The sequence below is a fragment of the Leucopleurus acutus genome, assembly GCF_964270905.1.
Source record: "Leucopleurus acutus genome assembly, chromosome: 5".
Classification (NCBI taxonomy): Eukaryota; Metazoa; Chordata; class Mammalia; order Artiodactyla; family Delphinidae; genus Leucopleurus; species Leucopleurus acutus.
Window position 1 is genome coordinate 137443723 of NC_139147.1, and position 20095 is coordinate 137463817.

At 35.8% G+C, this 20095-nt stretch overlaps 1 protein-coding gene across 1 annotated transcript in view; it reads left to right on the forward strand.

The window, feature by feature from the left end:
- Positions 1-20095, forward strand: part of KCNH8 (potassium voltage-gated channel subfamily H member 8) — a gene marked incomplete at both ends in the record, with an annotated part of 389811 nt that overhangs the window by 225544 nt on the left and 144172 nt on the right. The gene's annotated exons all lie outside the window — the stretch shown is intronic.

A 20095-nucleotide genomic window follows, 5' to 3' on the forward strand; every position in this document is an offset into this window, starting at 1 on the left:
AAAAAAAACAGACAAAGCCCAATGTTAGAAAAAGGAGGAAAATAATAAACATTAGAGAAGAAATAAATGAAGTAGAGACTAAAAAGACAATGGAAAAGATCAATAAAACTAGGAGCTGGGTCTTTGAAAAGATAAGCAAAATTGACAAACCATTAGCTAGATTCAGTAAAAGAAAAAAAGAAGAGAAACTCAAATAAAACCAGAAGTGAAACAGGAGAAGATACAACTGGTACTAAAGAAATACAAAGGGACATAAGGGACTACTATGAACAACTATATGCCAAAAAATTGGCTAACCTAGAAGAAATGGGTAAATTTCTAGAAACATACAATCTTCCAGGACTGAATTATGAAGAAATAGAAAACCTGAATAGATAATTTACTAGTAAGGAGATTGAGTCAGTAATCAAAAACCATCCAACAAACAAAAGTCCAGGACCAAATGGCTTCACTGGTGAATTCTACCAAGCACTCAAAGAAGATTTAATATGTATTTTTATCAAACTCTTCCCAAAAACTGAACTCATTCTATGAGGCCAGCATTACCCTGATACCAAAACAGACCAGGGCACCACACACACAAAACAAATAAAATTATAGACGAGTATTCCTTACAAACATAGATGTAAAAATCCTCAACAAAATATCAGCAAAGCAAATTCAACAATACATTATAAGGATCATACACCATGACCAAGTGGGATTTATTTCAGGGATGTAAGAACAATTCAACATCTGAAAAACAAACACTGTGATACACCCCATTAACAAAATGAAGGATAAAAATGATACGATGGTCACAGCAGATGCAGAGAGGGCATTGGAAAAAAGCTAATATTCATTATGATAAAAACTCTTGACAAAGTGGGTATAGAGGGAATGTACCTCAACCTAATAAAGGCCATATATGATAAGCCCATCATAGTATGTTAGCTAAAGCTTTTCCTCTAAGATCAGGAACAAAACAAGAAAACCCGCTATTTTTCAACATAACATTAGAAGTCCTAGCCAGAGCAATTAGGCAAGAAAGGCAATAAAAGTCATGCAAATTGGAAATGAAGATGTAAAACTTTCATTATTTGCACATGACATAATTTTATGTATAGAAAAATCTTAAAGACCCCACCAAAAAACTATTAGAACTAATAATTTGGGAAGGTTGTGGGGAACAAAATCAATTTACAAAAATCTGTTGCATTTTTATACACTAACAGTGAACTATCAGAGAAATTAAGAAAACAATTCTACTTACAATTGCATAAAAAAGAATAAAATACCATGGAATAAATTTAACCAAGGAGGTAAAAGACCTGTACACTGAAATCTATGAGACGTTGATGTAAGAAATTGAAGACACAAATAAATCAAAAGATATTCTATGCTCAAGGATCAGAAGACTTAATATTGTTTAAATGTCTGTATTGCCCAATCAATCTACAGAATTAATACAACCCCTATCAAAATTCCAATGGCATTTTTCACAGAAAAGAATGTACAATCCTAAAATGTGTACAGAACCACAAAAACCCTGAATAGCTAAAGCAATCTTGAGTAAAAAGAACAAAGCAAGAGATGTAATGTGCCCAGATTTCAAACTATATTACAAAGCCATGGTAATCAAAACAGTATAAAACATTATAAAACACACATAGATCAATAAGACAGACACATAGATCAATGGAACAGAATAGAGAGCCCAGAAATAAACTCACACATATATGATCAATTTTCAATAAAGAGGGCAAGAATATTCAATGTGCAAAGGACAGTCTCTTCAATAAATGGTGTTAGGAAAACTTGACAACCACATGCAAAAGAATGAAAATAGACTACTATCTTATACCATGTACAAAAATTAACTCAAATTGATTAAAGAGTTGAATGTAAGACCTGAAACCATAAAACTCTTAGAAGAAAACATGGGCAATGAACTCCTTGACATCAGTCTTGATAAAGATTTTTTGGATCAGACACCAAAGTCAAGGGCAACAAAAGCAAGAGTAAACAAGTAGGACTACATCAAACCAAAAAACTTCTGCACAGTGAAGGAAACCATCAAAAAAAATAAAAGGGTGACCTAATGAATGGGAGAAGATATTTGCAAATCATATATCAATAGGAGGTTAATATCCAAAATATATGGAGAACCCATACAACTCAATAATAGAAGAACAAGCAATCTGATTAAAAATTGAGCAGAGGATATGAACAGACATTTTCCATCACTAATCATCGGGGAAATGCAAATCAAAACCACACTTGTTAGGATGGTTATTATCAAAAAGACAAGAAATAACAAGTGTTAGTGAGGATGTGGAGAAAAGGGAACCTCATTCACTGTTGGTGGAAATGTAAATTGGTGCAGCCACTATGGAAAACAGTATGGAGCTTCTTCAAAAAATTAGAAATAGAACTACTATAAATTCCAGCAATTCCACTTCTTTGGTACTTATCTGAAGAAATAGAAAAGACTAATTCAAAAAGATATGCGTACCTCTATGTTCGTTGCAGCATTATTTACGATATCCAAGATACAGAAACAACCTAAGTTTCCATGGATGGATGAATGGATGAAAAAAGTTGTTTGTGTATACAGTCAACCCTCCATATCTGTGGGCTCCACATCTGCAAATTCACCCAACTGTGGATCGAAAACACACAAGAAAAAAAGTTTTTAGAACTTTCCATGAAGCAGAATTTGAATTTGTCACACAGCAGCAACCGTTTACATCACATTTACATTGTACTTACAAATATTTACACAGCATTTACCTTATATTAGGTATTGTAAGTAATCTAGAGATGATTTAAAGTATACGTGAGGATGTGTGTAGGCTATATGCAAATACTATGCCATTTTATATAAGACTTGAGCACCCGCAGATTTTGGTATCCTTGGGGACCCTGGAACCAATCCCCTACAAATACCGAGGGGCAACTGTTTATACAGTGGAATACTACTCAGCCATGAAAAATGAGATATTGCTATTTGCAAAAACATGGCTGGATCTTGACGGTATTGCACTATGGAAAACCAAACCAAGAGATAGAAAACAGATCAGTAGTTGCCATAGAGGAAGGGAGTATTGGGAGGTGGGCACAATGTGTGAAGGGGTCAAGAGTTACAAACTTTCAGTTATAAAATTAAAAGGTCATGGGGATCTAATGTACAGCATGGTGAGTACAGTCAATAATACTGTACTGCATATTTGAAAGGTGTTAAGAGAGTAGATCTTAGAAGTTCTTATCACAAGGAAAAATCAGATGGTGACAGATGGTAACTAGATTTTTTGTGGTGATCATTTCACAATATATACAAATATCAATCATTATGTTGTATACCTGAAAATAATATAATGTTACATGTCAATTATACCTCAATTAACAAAGAAGAAAGGGAAAATTGTAGACAAATGGGGTGTGTCCATATGCCAGTCCATTGTTTTTATTTATTTATTTATTTTGATAAGATTCTTTTTTTTTTTTTACAGGGGGTCCTTGGTTATCTGTTTTAAATATAGCAGTGTGTACATGTCAATCCCAAGCTCCCAGGCTATCCCTCCCTCCCACCCTTGCCTCCTGGTAACCATAAGTTCATTCCCTTAAGTCCGTGAGTCTGTTTTTGTTTTATAAATAAGTTCATTTGTATCACTTTTTTTAGATTCCACATGTAAGCACAATATCATATGATATTTGTCTTTTTCTGTCTGACTTACTTCACTTAGTATGACCATCTCCAGGTCTATCCATGTTGCTGCAAATGGCATTATTTCAATCTTTTTAATGACTGAGTAATATTCCATTGTATATCTATACCACATCTTTTTTATCTGTTCATCTGTTGGTGGACACTCAGGTTGCTTCCATGTCTTGGCTATTGTAAACAGTGCTGCAATGAACATTGGGGTGCATGTATCCTTTTTGAACCATGTTTTTCTCTAGATATATGCCCAGGAGTGGGATTGCTAGATCTTATGGTAGCTCTATTTTTAGTTTTTTAAGGAACCTTCATGCTGTTCTCCATAGTGGCTGTAACAATTTACATTCTGTTAGTTTTATATCATTTTACTTTGCTAACCTTTGATGCCTTTTGCCACCCACCCAAGACAAACATAAATTAGAACTCTAAAAAGGCTCCTCATGACCTTGTCAAAGTTCTCATGAACTTCAGCAATCACTCAACATACCTAAGCCTGAGTTTCTGCTTAACAAGTATTTATTATCATTATTATTTTTTTCAACTCTGTCATAGAGACAAGGTTATATCTTGGAACTTTATTTCCTGCTCTTCCTGGTTCTTAGATATTGGACATTTCTAGGGCTTAGAAGCCATTTCTGGTACTACCTATTCATTGACAGATGATGACTTGTTTATACTCAGGAGAACTCACACCTGTGAGAAAGATATAAGGTGGTTTTTTTTCTTTCTTTCAGGCTGATTTCCCCTGCTAAACTGATAGAGTCTGAGAGTTGCCCCTAAATCTTCTGCTGTTCTTTCTTATTGCCATTTCTACTGTGCTCCAGGCAGCAAGATGTTTTTCTAGGTAAAAAATACCCATCTCTTACTAGTTCCATGACAGAAGAATGGAAACTCCACTCCTGTTTTCATACAGTTTAGCTTCTACAAAGATGACTTTATAATTTGGTATTTGGGTTTGCCAACGGTTTAAGTATAACTCCTGCCTGGAATCCCTAGTTAACTGACTTATTTTTATAAGCACTAAAAACTTCTCTGCTCTTTCCTACTGTTTTCCTACTGCTCTTTTTTCTAAATGTAGAGGAGTTTCAACTCCTCTACATTTTATTATAATATATTTGGAAAAATAATTTAAACTAACCTTTCTCAAAGTATGTTTCCCAGAACTTTTATTCTATGAAATATTTCACAAAGGTGGCCTAAAAATGATCACTGAAAAGGAAATCAAAATATAAGGAATAAAAAATTGTATTGCCTCTAACAATGTATTTTTATGATACTAAGACAGTGTTTTTATACCATTTAAAATTTATTAAATTGGTATGTGCAATAAAACCCATATGCATATTTAACATTGTTTATATTCTATTTATAGAATAGTGTATTCTATTCTCTAAGTTGGCATCTTATAGTCAAATGGTTCAGAATTGTTAAGAAGTAGGTTAACAAGAGGTTTGGGAAGGTTATGTTTTCATATAGCAAAATAAATGATGTTTTTCAAAATATTTTGTTATTTGTACAACGCTATACAAATGAGATTATCTTCTAAGTGGGGAAAAATTAAATGTTCCATGAAAAATAAATACATAGTCAAAATGAAAGTTGGAAGGTACTATATCTCTTTAGGAGATTTATAATGTACTTTAGTATTATAAATCCTCTGAGAAATTCAGTGATAAAGAAATCTGTTTAACTGTGATTAATCCAGCATCTCCTAAAGTTATTTTTACCTCTCAGCGTATTCTTCTCTGACCACTCAGTGACCCTCTTTTGGGAAGACTGACTCAAAAACAATCTTCCCTGATAGGTTCACCATAAAGAAAGCATCTGAGTGTAATTATGCTTGTCAGAATATAAATATGAATGGTGAGCTTGATCTCTCCTAACTACTCTCTTCCTCTTCAGATAAATTGTTTGTAAGCCACGTTGGTCCTTTAGGATCAATAGGGCACAAGCCTTGGCTGTAAGTTACAAAGTGGTTATAAGATTACTTTTAGTTTGAAAACCATCATGTATAACTTAGCTGCTGATTCAAAGCCTTACACACTTAAAATGAGAAGTGACCTACTGGTAATGTATCTAATTCAATCTTTCTTACTTTATAGGTGAGAACCTGAGCCCTAGTGCCCAAAGCCCCATAACTAATGGATGGCAGACTCAGGTCTCCTGGTTGTTAGATCAGGTTTCTGAAGAGTTTACAATCATGATGCCATTTTCTGAAAAATTCCACTCAACTTGCTTTTCTTTATTAATAGCAATGAAGCATAAAATTAGAGAAAGAATACTAACTTCCTTCTCTTTTTTTCCATGAATGAAGAAATTAATATTGAATCTCTGAAATCTTGGTTGTAAAACTTCCCCATTTCCTAACAACCCAAAGAACCCAATTTTGTGCAGGCAACAGTATGCCCAGGCCCAGGGAATTAATGATGAGTAGAGTCTAAGCCAGGGGGAATTCCCTTCCCCTTAGCTGCTTCAGGAGCAGGGGTGAGTATGTGACTGATTCTGTCCTTTAAGAAATAGGTTGTTTCTGTGGGGCTTCTTGGAAATCACTTTTCCCCTGAATGAAAGAAGAGAGACATGTGAGGGAAAAATATTCGTGTCCCTATTCCTTCATTTCCCCCTGTGATGTGTGAATGGAAGAATATGTTGTGTGTGACTACTGCAGTCATCCTTAATTATTAGGAGAGATATAGGAAAGACACGGATGGCAGAGCAGGAAGCTGAAATTTTGCACCTCTAGACTCTGCCAAGTGATATAATAAAGCTCCTATTATTAGAACCACTGTTAATTGGATATTCTGCTACTGATAACTCTCTCACTTTAAAAATAAAAAATAAATTACAACGCTATTATCCATGACCCCTTGTACTGGACAATTTCAGAAACTCTAAGATATATCTGTTCCAAAGAAATAGAGTGCTCTTTCTTCTGACCTGTCATTTCACTGTGAGCCTATCTAGGAGGTGGTTTGCACGTACTTCTTATCTGCTGCTATAACCACAAAGGCTTAGAAGTATAGGCTACTCCATAAATCTATAACTCTGACTGACTTGGTCTCTCTAAGAAGTCCTCAGAAAGCTACAAGGTCAAAAGAAACAAGATATGCAACTGAACTTTCTGTTTACTCTGCATTTACCTTAGTCATAAAAGGACAGTTGACAGTTGTGTGAGATAAAGGGCAATCCTACACTGTGTAGTCCTGTCCAGGTCTGAACATCTAACATCCTCACCCACTATCCACCAGCAAGCCTCCCCAATTATTATGACAATGCCAAACACCCCATGCATATTCAAAAGGCATTTTTTTTCTCAATGTTATATATTTAAGGTTACACTCTGTTGATTTAGGTAGTTCCAGTTCATTGGTTCTCAGTGGGGACAGTATCACATGTAGCGACCATTTTAGAAATATGCGGGTTTGACTTTAATTCATTAATCATCACAACCATCATTTGGTATTTATTTAGTGCTTTTAGATCACCATTTACATATTTTCAAATGATTTTACCCCAACTAATGAACAGAATTCCTGTAAGCGCAGTATTTCTTATGAGCATATATCTATATATTCATCATTTCTGATTATTTTATTTCTTTCTCCTTTTGTCTGCAGTTCTTTGTTAACCAATGCTTCTATTCACCTACAGGTCACCAAATTTTGCTATCTCAGACTCTTTATTTCTTCATATCATTTAGTTTTAATTATAACCTTGCGACATAATTAAGGCAGGTCAATCTGTCTATACATAAGAAGGAAAGGGGGGAAAACAATAAGGAATTTATTCAAGATCTAGCTAATTACTGACCAAGCCTGGACTAAAACCCATTTGTAAAATGGCAAAAATAGTAGCATCATTGTGAGGATTTAGTGAGGTAATTGTATCAAGAAATCACTCACTGTTTAGTCAGTAGTGATGAGTATTCTCAATAACATCACCAAGCCCATGTATCCTTGGGTTGTTTTAATACTCTTTTCAGAAAATCAGGACTCTTTAATACATACTGAAAATCCAGCTAATCATGGCAATAAAGTAGACCAGAATATTCCACATCCTTAACTTTCAGGAACACAGGTATCTGGGGAATCATTTACCACTTAAAGGACATGAATCTTTATAGCTCCTCCTACAGACTTGGTTCGGCATCCTTTTAGAAAAACTGAGAGAAGATCTCAAATACTATCGCCTTACATCTACCTAAGTCAAGCATCCTTAATCTGCAGTGCTGTGGTCTGGCATGCATCAAATGCTTCCCAAACAATATTAAAGGCAATTATTCCCGTGTCTTTTTCCATCCAGTCTTTCATCAGCACTTCTAGGAACAAGGAACTGAGCTGATCTGCATTTCAGCCCCTCTTCCTTTTTCCTGCCCAGCTCTGATGAGGCCTGAGACCAAAAGCTGGGCTTCCAGTTATACCGTCGAGAAGGAAGATATTAGCTAAAACCTTAATCCCCAGCTTTAGAGTAACTGACTTGTCTATACAACAACTTTATAATTTTACTGGATCTGTGTTCAGTTTCTAATAGTATTTTTAAATACATGTTTGCTTTGTAAAACTTCACCCCAAATCCCCTGTTTGTTGTGCACAATCTTTATAGATATGCCTTTTTTCCATTTAACGTAGAACCAAGGAATAAGTTTCTTATCCCATTCAACTCCAGTTCATTACTCTCCAGTAGAAACCCAAGCCTCAAAGGAACTACTTTAATTCTTTCAGCATTCTTGAGCATCTTTTTTATTGTACAAGCAAACCTCAACTTACATTCATTTTCCTGAAAAGTGCAAAGATGTCATTTCCCCCTTTAGTTAAATGCCTTAAAAGTAAAGATATAGACTTTGATACTGGAGGGAAAGACTTTGAAGAATAAATAAAGTTGAAATTTCATGGTGATGATGGAATTACAATAAATTTTACCACTGAATGATTTGGGCATCCTGGTATTTCTGTACTACATATTTAGAAGGTTTGGTTAGTTAGCATCCATTTATCTCTTAGCATTTGAGTCCTTCCCTCCCATCCTCTCTCCCTGTCAGTCCCATTCTTCCTGTTAGTCTCATCCTGCCTTTCAAACACAGGGTGGCAACGAAAGTCCACACAGACATACATCCCCATATATGCATACCTGCAGCCCCATAACCCAAAGCCATAAGTATGTTGAGTTATCCCATTTAGCCATTCACGCTTATCCTGGATGGAGTCATAGGGTCTCTAACAGTAACTCAAGATGACATTCACAGCCAGGGCTCAGGTTTGACCCTTGTCTCACGCGGCTATTCGAACCCAACTACAAGAGTATTAACAGTGCCTACATTCACAGATAACATATTTGGAGTATCAGATAAATGAAATGTATTGTACTGAACATTAACCATTGGCTAGAAATGAATCAGTGCCCATTCGACTACTATTTTCTGCTGAATAAATCTAAGCCTGAGGATATAGCAATAATTAAACCAAAAAAAGAAAATTACCCTACCCCTTCAGATTCCCAGAGAAGTACACCATATCCAATGTCTTACCTCACAACTGGAGAGATTTTATATGTCAGAATGCCTTGGGGGGAAAAAGAAAGCACACTGAAAAGTAAGGTACTACTTTTTCAATTTCATCACTGTTATTAGGAGTTCCAAAATAAGCTGGCTTAAGAGTATCTACTTAAACAAAAACTAAAATTGCATTTATTTTGCAAATAAACTATATTTCAATTATTGCTTCTTTAAGCTTTTCACATGAAGCGCTTTGATAAATCAACTATTGATATGTGACCATTGTATTTTCCTTAACCATGTGAAACTGCAAAGCAGATTGCTTCTTCATTTGATTGGTTCAAAAATAGCAATTCATATTTTCCTTAGGCTAGAATAATAAGTTTATGTTTCATTATTAAAAGTACTTTATTTACCATCATTTCCTATTAGACATGTAGATTTATGGAAATATTCTCACCATTCTTTGCTATAAACAAAATCATTTGCAATGACAGTGTTCTAACAATAACAATATTTAGTTCTACCAAAAAATTAGACTTTCAAGACATTTTCTTTTGATTAGTTTAATTTCTCCTCTGTGGATATATTATGCTAAGTATATAAACTTTAAAATAGAAACAGTGGAGAGAAACAAATGGTCTTCAGACACACCCATTCCAATATAACCACTCCAACATTAAAGCTTTCTGGTTGCTGTTTTCTCTGTTTCTTTTTTTTTTTTTTTTTTTTTTGCGGTATGTGGGCCTCTCACTGTTGTGGCCTCTCCCGTTGCGGAGCACAGGCTCCGGACACGCAGCCTCAGCGGCCATGGCTCACTGGCCCAGCCGCTCCGCGGCATGTGGGATCTTCCCGGACCAGGGCAGGAACCCGTGTCTCCTGCACCAGCAGGCAGACTCTCAACCACTGCGCCACCAGGGAAGCCCTTCTCTGTTTCTTTTCATGTGGTTGTAATCATAGTCTACACAAATTTTGGTGCCCCTTTTTTCACATAAAATTTTAATATAAATGTTTCTCTGTGCTTTATAAATATTTATAAACATTGAATAGTTGCATGATATTCCATCATGTAAGTGAACTATTCTGTGTACTTAACTGTGTCTTAGTTGTTACACATTTAGAAAGATTTTTATTTTTTGCCTCTCAAATAAAAAATTGTAATGAACATCTGTGTGAAAAATATACTCATTCACTAACAAATCTATATTGAATGCCCATTGTTTGCCATGCACTGCTTTAGATGTTGATAGAGCAGTGAAACGAATGGAGATCCTTGAATTTATATTCTAATAGGAGACAAACAGGAAAGAAAACAAATAAGTACAATATATAGCATGTCAGAAAGTGGTGAGTGGCATGGAGAAAAATAAATCAGAGAAGGGGGAAGGAATGGGCTGCGATTTTAAGTGAAGTGGTCAGGAAAGTGACTGCAGAAATGACATTTAGATAAAGACAGAAGAGAAGCGAGGAACAAATGTACGTCTTGATGACCATTCCAAGCAAAGAGAGTATCAAATGCAAAAGACCCTACTCCTGTGGTTAGAATTATTTTAAGGATTAGAATTGTTGGGCCAAAAATATTAATATATGCAGTTTATAACACATTTTTTATTTTTTAATTACATTTTCCTTAGAGCATTTTTTGGTAGTAAAACTCTAGTTGGAATGCAATTTTTTCATGCTCATAGTTTTTTAAGAGTAGTAGCCCTTGTGAGAAGTTCTAGGTGCATATTTCTTTCTGAATTTTTTAAATACTTTATAGTCATTTAATAGAGTAATTCAGACAAAATAATTTATCAATATTATATTATTGTTCTTTATTCCTTTTTTTCTTAGGAGATTAGATATACATGAAAAATAGAGCTGTATTTGCCTGACAAATATAAAACTTATTTCACAATATACCTGAATTATTTTTAAATCTGAAACATTTGTGAGATGGCAAATGTGGAGGAAAATTGTCTTAGCACACATCCAAGAAGGAAGCTGCCTGTGACTTCCAGATTACCTAGACTATGAGAATGAGCACGAGATGATAAAATATGAAACGATAGTGCTTGTTTTGAACGAGGTAAGGAAATTAAGAATGGAATATTACTAAAGTTAGAAACCCAAAAGAAAATGGTGAGTTCTTAATTTAGAAACTTATTGCAGAGAAATGAGGTTTTTTTTTCCACTTACCTCTTACACAAACGTGAACTCTGCTATGTCATTCTCAGCCCACTTTTTCAAGTATGTTTTCTTGCAGTATATAAAAAAAAATGATGTTCTCTAAGTAAAAATGGCCTTATTTATGTGGCTTATATTTCCCATTTCAATTCATGCATTGAACATTTGCCATTGGAATAATCTTTACTCCCATTACCCCCATTGTTTTAAGATAAATACATAAATAATTTAGAAAACCAAATACACATTGAATATATTGAGAAGTTGTTTAAAGATTCTAAATACCTGAAAACATTATGGTCACCTGGGCCTAAGATGTAATTCCCTATGTATTATTAAATTGATTAAATATTCGTTGGGGATCAATATAATGTCATCCAAGTGATTGCACATGGCAGTTCCTCATCAGAGCATAGAAGGCCCTTCATCGTCTAGACCCTGCATCTCTATCCTTTGATCTATCACCACATGCTCCTCCTTTTTGTGGCTCCAGCCACATCAGACCACTTGCAGTCCCTCAGCTGTGTCATTCCTCACATTCTTTGTATTTTCACATTCTCTGTATTTTCTACTCTCAGAAAAAAGTGGCAAGACATCTGCTTAGCTCCTCTTTACCCAAGCAGATTCTCCTTATTCGTGAAGTATCATCTTTGACCTCTTCTACAAAGTCTTCTTATCTCTTCTTATACCTGTCACCATGATTCTGGGTTAGATTTCCCTCCTGCACTACTTAAGTGGTGTTCCTTGCCCATTCTTTAACCCTATGTCATAATTGTCTATTTCTCTCCTCCCATGCACATACTATAAATACATTATGAGCTCTGGGAGGATATGAACTGGATAATATATATGTTTGTCTAGTTCCTCCAACTATTACAGTATCTGACCCATAGTAGGCAGTAAACTATTGTTTACCTGCTTCCATAGTTCAGAAAAACAAAATATGAAATGCAGCTCATTGAGTTGAATAGCCGTGTTTCCAAGGGCAAGCCTGCATGGCTTTCTTTGAATGGACTCACAGCAAACTGTTTTTATTTTTAAACGCTATAAACCACTTTGGAATTACTAATCCTTGGCAAGTCAGTACCATTAAGCAAACAGCAGGTAGCTTGGGAAATTACACAAGCTTTGGCACCCTGCCCAGCCCCTTGAAAATAGACCAAGAACTTGTTAAGACCCTTCAAGTGGTGCACTTGAGTGAGAGTGGGATAAGGCCAGCAATTCTAAAAGCTAGGTGTTAGGATGCCATTTCTCTCTGGATGAATCACTAGGAGGGAGATCTATGGGCATGCAGAGAAGCAAGTAGATGCAATAGCCTTGACTCGGCCGGACATACTGACCACCAGAAAATTTAAACTCTTTTCTGTCAATCAACTAATAAGAACTATTTAAAGGCAGGCCTGATATAAACCTGATACCATGATCTGGGTGATGAAAAGGGTACTGAAAAACTTGAAGGCATTCTCCCTCTATTTGAGAAGCTTATACAGTAATTGGGGAGATTTGCCTACGTGTGAAAAACTCTTAGCAGACAGTAATAAGAGCAGTGGAAGCCCTGCTCCAAGCTGTGTAGTATGACACCAGGACTGTGGGAAAGACATCTGTGCTGTATTTTGAAACAGATGTAGAACTGGTCCATATTAGTTATGGAATGTGAAGGTGTGATCAGAGAAGAAAAGTTGATGGGAAAGTGGGAGAGACTGAGGTCTGAGCGTCTGGAATGAGGATGGACTTACCAAGGTGGCAACAAGAAATAAGCTATGCTTGTGGTTATTCACTGGAGGGAAGCAAAGTTGGCCACCCCTAAATGTGTTCCTTTGGCATGCAGAAGAAACAGAAGACTCAGGAAGTTATTTTTTTCACCTCTCCCTTAACTGCCTAAAAGAATTTAGATAGAGAGCATATTCCAGGAAGGAGAACTATACCAGAGAGATCTATAGTATAATATGAACTAGGTATGTAGACAGGGAGGAACCTAACAAAGTCTGCTTGTTAAAATTTCTCTGTGTCCCATTGTTTCTACATGGCCCAGCAAACATTTGTTTACCAAACATCTGCTCTTTTTTCATCTTCCTGTGAATTACATTCCTTCTCTTTGAAGTCCCAGACCCCTGCCCTCCTTTCTTTAGTCCAGAATGAAATCTATACATCATCTTGCCTGTCTTTGGACTCTCCCATGTTTATACAGAGTCCCTGTATGTATATATATAATTACATTTGATTTTCTCCTGCTGATCTTTCTTGTGTCATTTTAACTATTCAACCAGTTAAAGGAACCAAGAAGGGAAAAGGAAAATTTCAGCCTTCCTCATATCACCCATTCATAATTCTGTCTAAGGCTAGCTTTCCAAGCAAAATGAAATTTATTGCTAGAGTGCAATGTTTGAAGAAACCTAACATGAATAAGGTCACTGGATAAAGATCATAATCGTAGAAGTGGAATTCAGCATAAAGACACTGGATTACTGGTGTCTGGTGTACAGTAAGTGTTCTGTAAATTTATGTTGAATGTTTGAAAGTGAGCATGACTGGAAATTGACTTCAATAGGAAAGAAGTAAAGTAAAGACTATGAATCACTTGTGCTGAGTCAGATATTGGCCTGGATAAAACAGGTGGTCTCACTAAGACAGATGAAAGATGTTAAGTCTGATTCTTAAAATGACTGGTGCTTCATTTCTATAGAAAATATTAGAAGATTTAAAACATATTTATTGACATTATCTCATTTAAAACTTAGAACAACCCTTTAAGAAGATGAAGTTGCAAAGAGCTACTTCCTGTTTTTCCTGTCTCACAATATTTTTAAAGCTGATCTTATGTGTGACAATATAATTAAGAATAAAATTCGATAGTAATACTTATTCCAGTTTATAGATAAGGAAACTGAAGCTCAAAGAGGTTAAGTCACTTTAAAAGTCACTTTGCAGCACTATTTACAATAGCCAGGACATGGAAGCAACTTAAGTGTCCATCGACAGATGAATGGATAAAGAAGATGTGGCACATATATACAATGGAATATTACTCAGCCATAAAAAGAAATGAAATTGAGTTATTTGTAGTGAGGTGGATGGATTTAGGAGTCTGTCACACAGAGTGAAGTAAGTCAGAAAGAGAAAAAAAATACTGTATGCTAACACCTATATATGGAATCTTAAAAAAAAAAAAAGGTTCTGATGAACCTAGGGGCAGGACAGGAATAAAAACAGAGGTAGAGAATGGACTTGAGGATACAGGGAGGGGGAAGGGTAAGCTGGGACCAAGTGAGAGAATAGCATTGACATATATACATTATATATGACATATACATGTAAAATAGATAGCTAGTGGGAAGCAGCTGCAACACAGGGAGATCAGCTTGGCACTTTGTGACCATCTAGAAGGGTGGGATAGGGAGGGTGGGAGGGAGACTCAAGAGGGAGGGGATATGGGGATATATGTATATGTATAGCTGATTCACTTTGTTATACAGCAGAAACTAACACACCATTGTAAAGCAATTATACTCCAATGAAAATGTTAAGAAAAAAAAAAAAAGATCACACAGCTAGTGAATGACCAAGCAGAAACGGAATAAAACAAAAAAGGAAATACAAAGGAAATGAGGAGTAAACATACTTTGAATAGTAGATTTAATAAAAGTATTTTTATGTTTATTTTATTTAATGTTTGTAACAAGTCCTCAGAAGTGTTTTCCAGTCACCTGTAGCCTCTTGTTTGTCAAATGGTGCTTGTTGGTCTTTTTCTGACTAGATCTCTTTCCAAGCCCTCTGGATGTTTCATGAGAGCATAATAGTCTAAGGACAGTTGTAGCAATAAAAGAACTTTTTCTATTTATAGGGCATACTTATGCTAAAGAATTATTTATTCTTTATCTGAATTTCAAAGGTAACTGGCTGTCCTGTATCTAATTTGTTAAAGCTGGCAAGTTAACACAGGGGGGACCTCAATGGATCATATTAATGTCTTGGCTTTAGCAAGCCCAGCAGGAGGTTGAATGCCCAGGAGCACGTGCAGGAAGGGTTTGTATTGAAATGATGCTGACCTGTTTTTGACTAAGGATTGCAAAAGAAAAACTACTGCTAAGGAGTACTGCCATCCTTAGTAGAAGCTGGAGAACTGGGTGAGTCTTTGTCTATAATGATAAAAAGTCACGTTTTGATTGGACAGTTAAGACCAGCCACTAAAACACTGCTTCTTGGGACTGGGAACTGTTAAATTACTAAGTTAATGGAAGGAGAGAGTTGTGGGCTTTGCTTTGTGTATTAGTTTGATTTAACAGGATGTTATAACAAGAACTGCAACAATAACTCAGTGGCTTATGGGATGTAGAAATTTATTCTCTCTCACCTAATGCTCTTCTGAGTGTATTGAAGGCTAGTAGAGAGGAGCAGAGGCGAGTGGTTCTCTTACATATTTATTTAACAACTGAGACTGACAGTGGCTCTACCTTATTTAGTAGATGGCTTCTAAGGTCACTTCATTCTTTATTCCAGCCAGAAAAGCAAAGAGCATGAAAAAGCTAATATACACAGTTTTATTGGACAGAGCATAAAATTTGCACACAACTATTCTGTTTGCAGGAGCTTAGCTACGTGACCGCACTAGTTGCAAAGGGACCTCAGAATGTCATCCAGCTACAATGCTATTACTCTGGAGAAAGGGGAATATGAATTTTGGTGAACAGCTGTATTTTGCATTATACCCTATAGGTGCATTACAGGGCTTTTAGATTGAGGCAACAAGAGCGAAGAAAAGCAAGGGGTTATGTTAAATATTAGAGGCAATGACATACTTTAAGGGTGTCTCACATTCCTTTGGGTGTCATTTTGACTCAATGCAAATGACCCTTTACTCGCCGAGCTCAGACCCTAATATCAACATAATATGCAAATTTTCTACCTGAAAAATAAATACATATGCTATTTCTCCACAGCCATTTATTAAGAGCTTTGCTGTTGCAGGTTTTGAATGCATTTCAAATGGCGTGTATTACAAGACACCAAGCCAGTTCTTCCCAAGTGGTGAGGTCTACTAATAAGCAAAGGTAATAATTTACATGCTCATTAAAGGTACCCCATAAAAGAAAAGTAGGGGGAAGCATAGTGAACAGCTATGGAGGGTGATATTTGATCAGATCAACCCATGTCTTGGACATCTTTATTAAGATATTACAAATGAATTCTTATCATCAAGAGATGTATTTTCATGACAGGTTGAAAATCTGAACTTGCCAAAAAAGTGAAAAGTCTGATAACAATTGAAATATATACAGAAGGCATGGCCAATAGCAATCTAGAAGCAAGTTGAGGGACAGCTGTGTTTGAATCTCCCTAATAGCAAAGGGTGCATTCCTGCTTCTGTTTAAATATGTTCAGAAGAGCATCAGTACTGCTGGACATTGAGATGCTAAAACAGCAAATAGCATTAGCTTGGGTAATAGAAATCATCAAAACCACTCAAAGTCTAGTAACATGCTAGTGACAGCCAAATACCACATTTGCATTACTCAGTTGTTTGAGTGATGCCTCAAAAAACAACTTCTCAGAATAAAACCTTAGGTTTACAGTTTGTGGCAGTGTTGAGTCCTGAGTAACCTGAATTTTGTAGGACCTTCTTACGCTAGCCCCAATAAAGACACGTGGTTAGCCAATATTGCTAGAAAAATAGCAGTAAAACAATCTCAGTATAATAAAAGGTTAATTTGAGGGCAAGACCTTTCCTGAGTACATGAGATCACTTTTAACAAATAGACTTGTTTTTGTAAAATTTTATTCATTTTTAGACCAAAGCCCACTACCCTATAAGTAGAAAACAAGTAGAAATAAGTAATTAAAATAAGTAGAAAATATAATAAGTAGAAAAACATAGGGTTCGTGGGTCTTGAGAGTTATGTTTTGTTCTCTCTGGAATATCACTAAGAAACTCTGGAGACTATATTTTCATTATATAAACAGAAACAAGAACAGTTTCTTCCCTTCCCTCCAGAAATACCATACAGTAAGTTTAAAGGATAAACTTTGTAAGAACGTAAAAAAACTTTCGGTGTGAAATACGAACAAATAAAATAACTGGAGACTGATTTCTTTTAAGGCTCCAGCTCTATTTGGTAGCCCTGTCGACACTGTATATTTCCAAACCATAGTTAAACCCCTGAAGCACATCTTCTGTCCTGACTCACTATAACCAGCTGCATCCTGGAATTAACTGGCTCTGGAATTCCTCCTGCCCCATTCCAGTACTGCTCTGTCTTGCTGAGTTCCAGTATGATTATTTAGAGTTTTAGTTCTGCTTGCCTTGTGATTTCCTTTCTTGGCTTTGGTGATCCAGCTACCATGATGAATTCTTGCATGTTAAAGGCCTCGTGATAGTGACTTGACGTCATTATATTACCGAACTCAGCTTCTGCTGCTCACCGCTCAAAAGCCAATAATTTGAGAGGCGAGTAGCAATAGAAAGGAAAGGTGCTTTAATCAGAATAGCTGGCTACCTGGGGCAAAGGTGGACTCGTGTCCTGAGACCAACTCTGAGCATTCTGCTCAGCCAGGACATTTTTTAAAGGGAGAATGATCTCAGTGAATCATCAAGTCAGGATGTTGGGTTCTGTATCATTCTCCATTGGGTGCAAACTAGATGACTCTTTCTTCAGATGTGATCTTGCCTATGTGATCCACCTGCAGGATTGCTAAGCGGGCTGTTGAGGATAGAGAGCTAGTCATTCTTTAACTGCTTAATTCTTCGTTCTTTTTACCTAGGAAAAGAATCAACAGGTTAGGCAAGGCATGGTGTGCATTCAGGAGAGCATAGGTCAGGAGTTAGGTTAAATTGCCTGGTGATCTTTTTTTCTATAATTAGGTTCTTTTAAGGTTAGAGGGGAAGGGAAATGGGCAAACAGGAAAGGGGCAAAAGAGCTGCTTTCAGTTGGGCTACACTCTGCACGCAAACAGCCCTGAGGGAGAATTAATAAAACAGACACCATTTTACTTTCCAGCTTTCCCTTTGATTTCAGTGACCTGGAATATAACACGACAAGAGCAAAGAATTACTCAGTGCCACAACTTTGGCATTTTTCCCTGGGCCTACTCATATGTTACTGAAAGCAGATGGGTGTGGCTTGACAGTAGTGATCTTTTTGTGATCTTACTCTTTACAATGACTAAAAATAGACTGAATTATAGAAACCACAAGTGGAAAAGCAATTCTGGCATAACACAAATGTAATTTCTGTTGATGGCATTCCTAAAAATAACTATGAAATCATCACGTGCTTAAGTGAGAATCTATTTTTCTCATCATCAGGCATGGTTCCATTATTTCAAATACTTCCAATTTGATATTTAAAATTCAAATATTTCAAATAAAAATCCATTTAGTCTCTTTTAGTGTAACTTCAGATTTGTGACGACTCAACTTATGCTTTAAAAGTCAAATATATTAGTCATATTTCGAATGCTATTGAGAGTCCTTAAACTATAGCTTGAACACATCTGTTTCTGACTCTACTGGAAAAGCTAGGATCTAACAGATAGGCAGGTCATTGGAGCAAAATATACAGACCAGAAACATATCAGCACGTATATATAAAATCTCCTGATTTATGACAAAAATGTCACTGAAATGCTTTGGAAATGATAATGTTTTCTAAAATGGTGCTGGGTCAGTTGAATATATTTTCCACCAGGCAAATATAAATCTTGACTCCTGTATCACACCATATACAAAATCAATTGCAGATGGATTGTAGACAAAGTGTGAAAATTAAAAAATAACACTCCTAGAAGACATCAAGTAGAATATCTTAATTACCTTGGCAAAGGCATCGATTACTTAAACAGAACACAATTCATAATCAGAACATATGATAACAATTCCTACAGATCAGTAAAAGAAAAGGGAGGGAAACATATTTCAGTAGATAAAAGTCCTGTACCAAAACTTCATGAAAGAGGATACCCAAATGTGCAGTATGTGCTCAATATCATGAGGAAAATGAAAATAATTTCACCACCACTAGAATGGCCAAAAAAAAGACAAATTATTACCAAGGTAGTGGGAAGATACAGAGCAACCTGAAATTTCATAAACTGTATGTAAAAATGTAAATTAGTACAGTCTCTCTGTTAAACTTTTTGCCACTGTACTAAAGTAAAATATATAATTACTTTATGACCCAGAAATTTGACTCATAGAATCGACAGACACACCTATACTTGTACAAGGAAAGGTACAGGTATTGTGTGCATGCATACACACGTATTTATGTATTTATGTATGTATGCATGTATTTGTTTCTAAGAGCATTAACTGTAATAGCCCAAATTAGAAACAACCCAAATCAAATTTTCAGCAACAATAAAATTAAGAAATGAATTTCTTTATAGTTATACAATGAAATTCTATAGAGCAATAAAAAAGTAAACAAGTAAACATGGTACCAAACTGATGAAAATTGCATATGCAATGTGTAGTGAAAGAATTTATATACAAGAGTACCTACTATAGGATTCCTTTTATACAGAGTTCCCAACTAATTAAGCAAAACTATTCTATGATAATTGGGACAACAGTGACTTTGGGAGGGGTTAATGACTGGATGGGATCATGGAAGTCTTCTAGGGTTCTGATCCTAGTTATATCTCTATCCATGTTGATGGCAAAGATGGTCAACTTTGTGAAAATTCATCAAGCCATCCATTTAACACCAGTGTACTTTACAGTATATATGTAATTCTTGAAA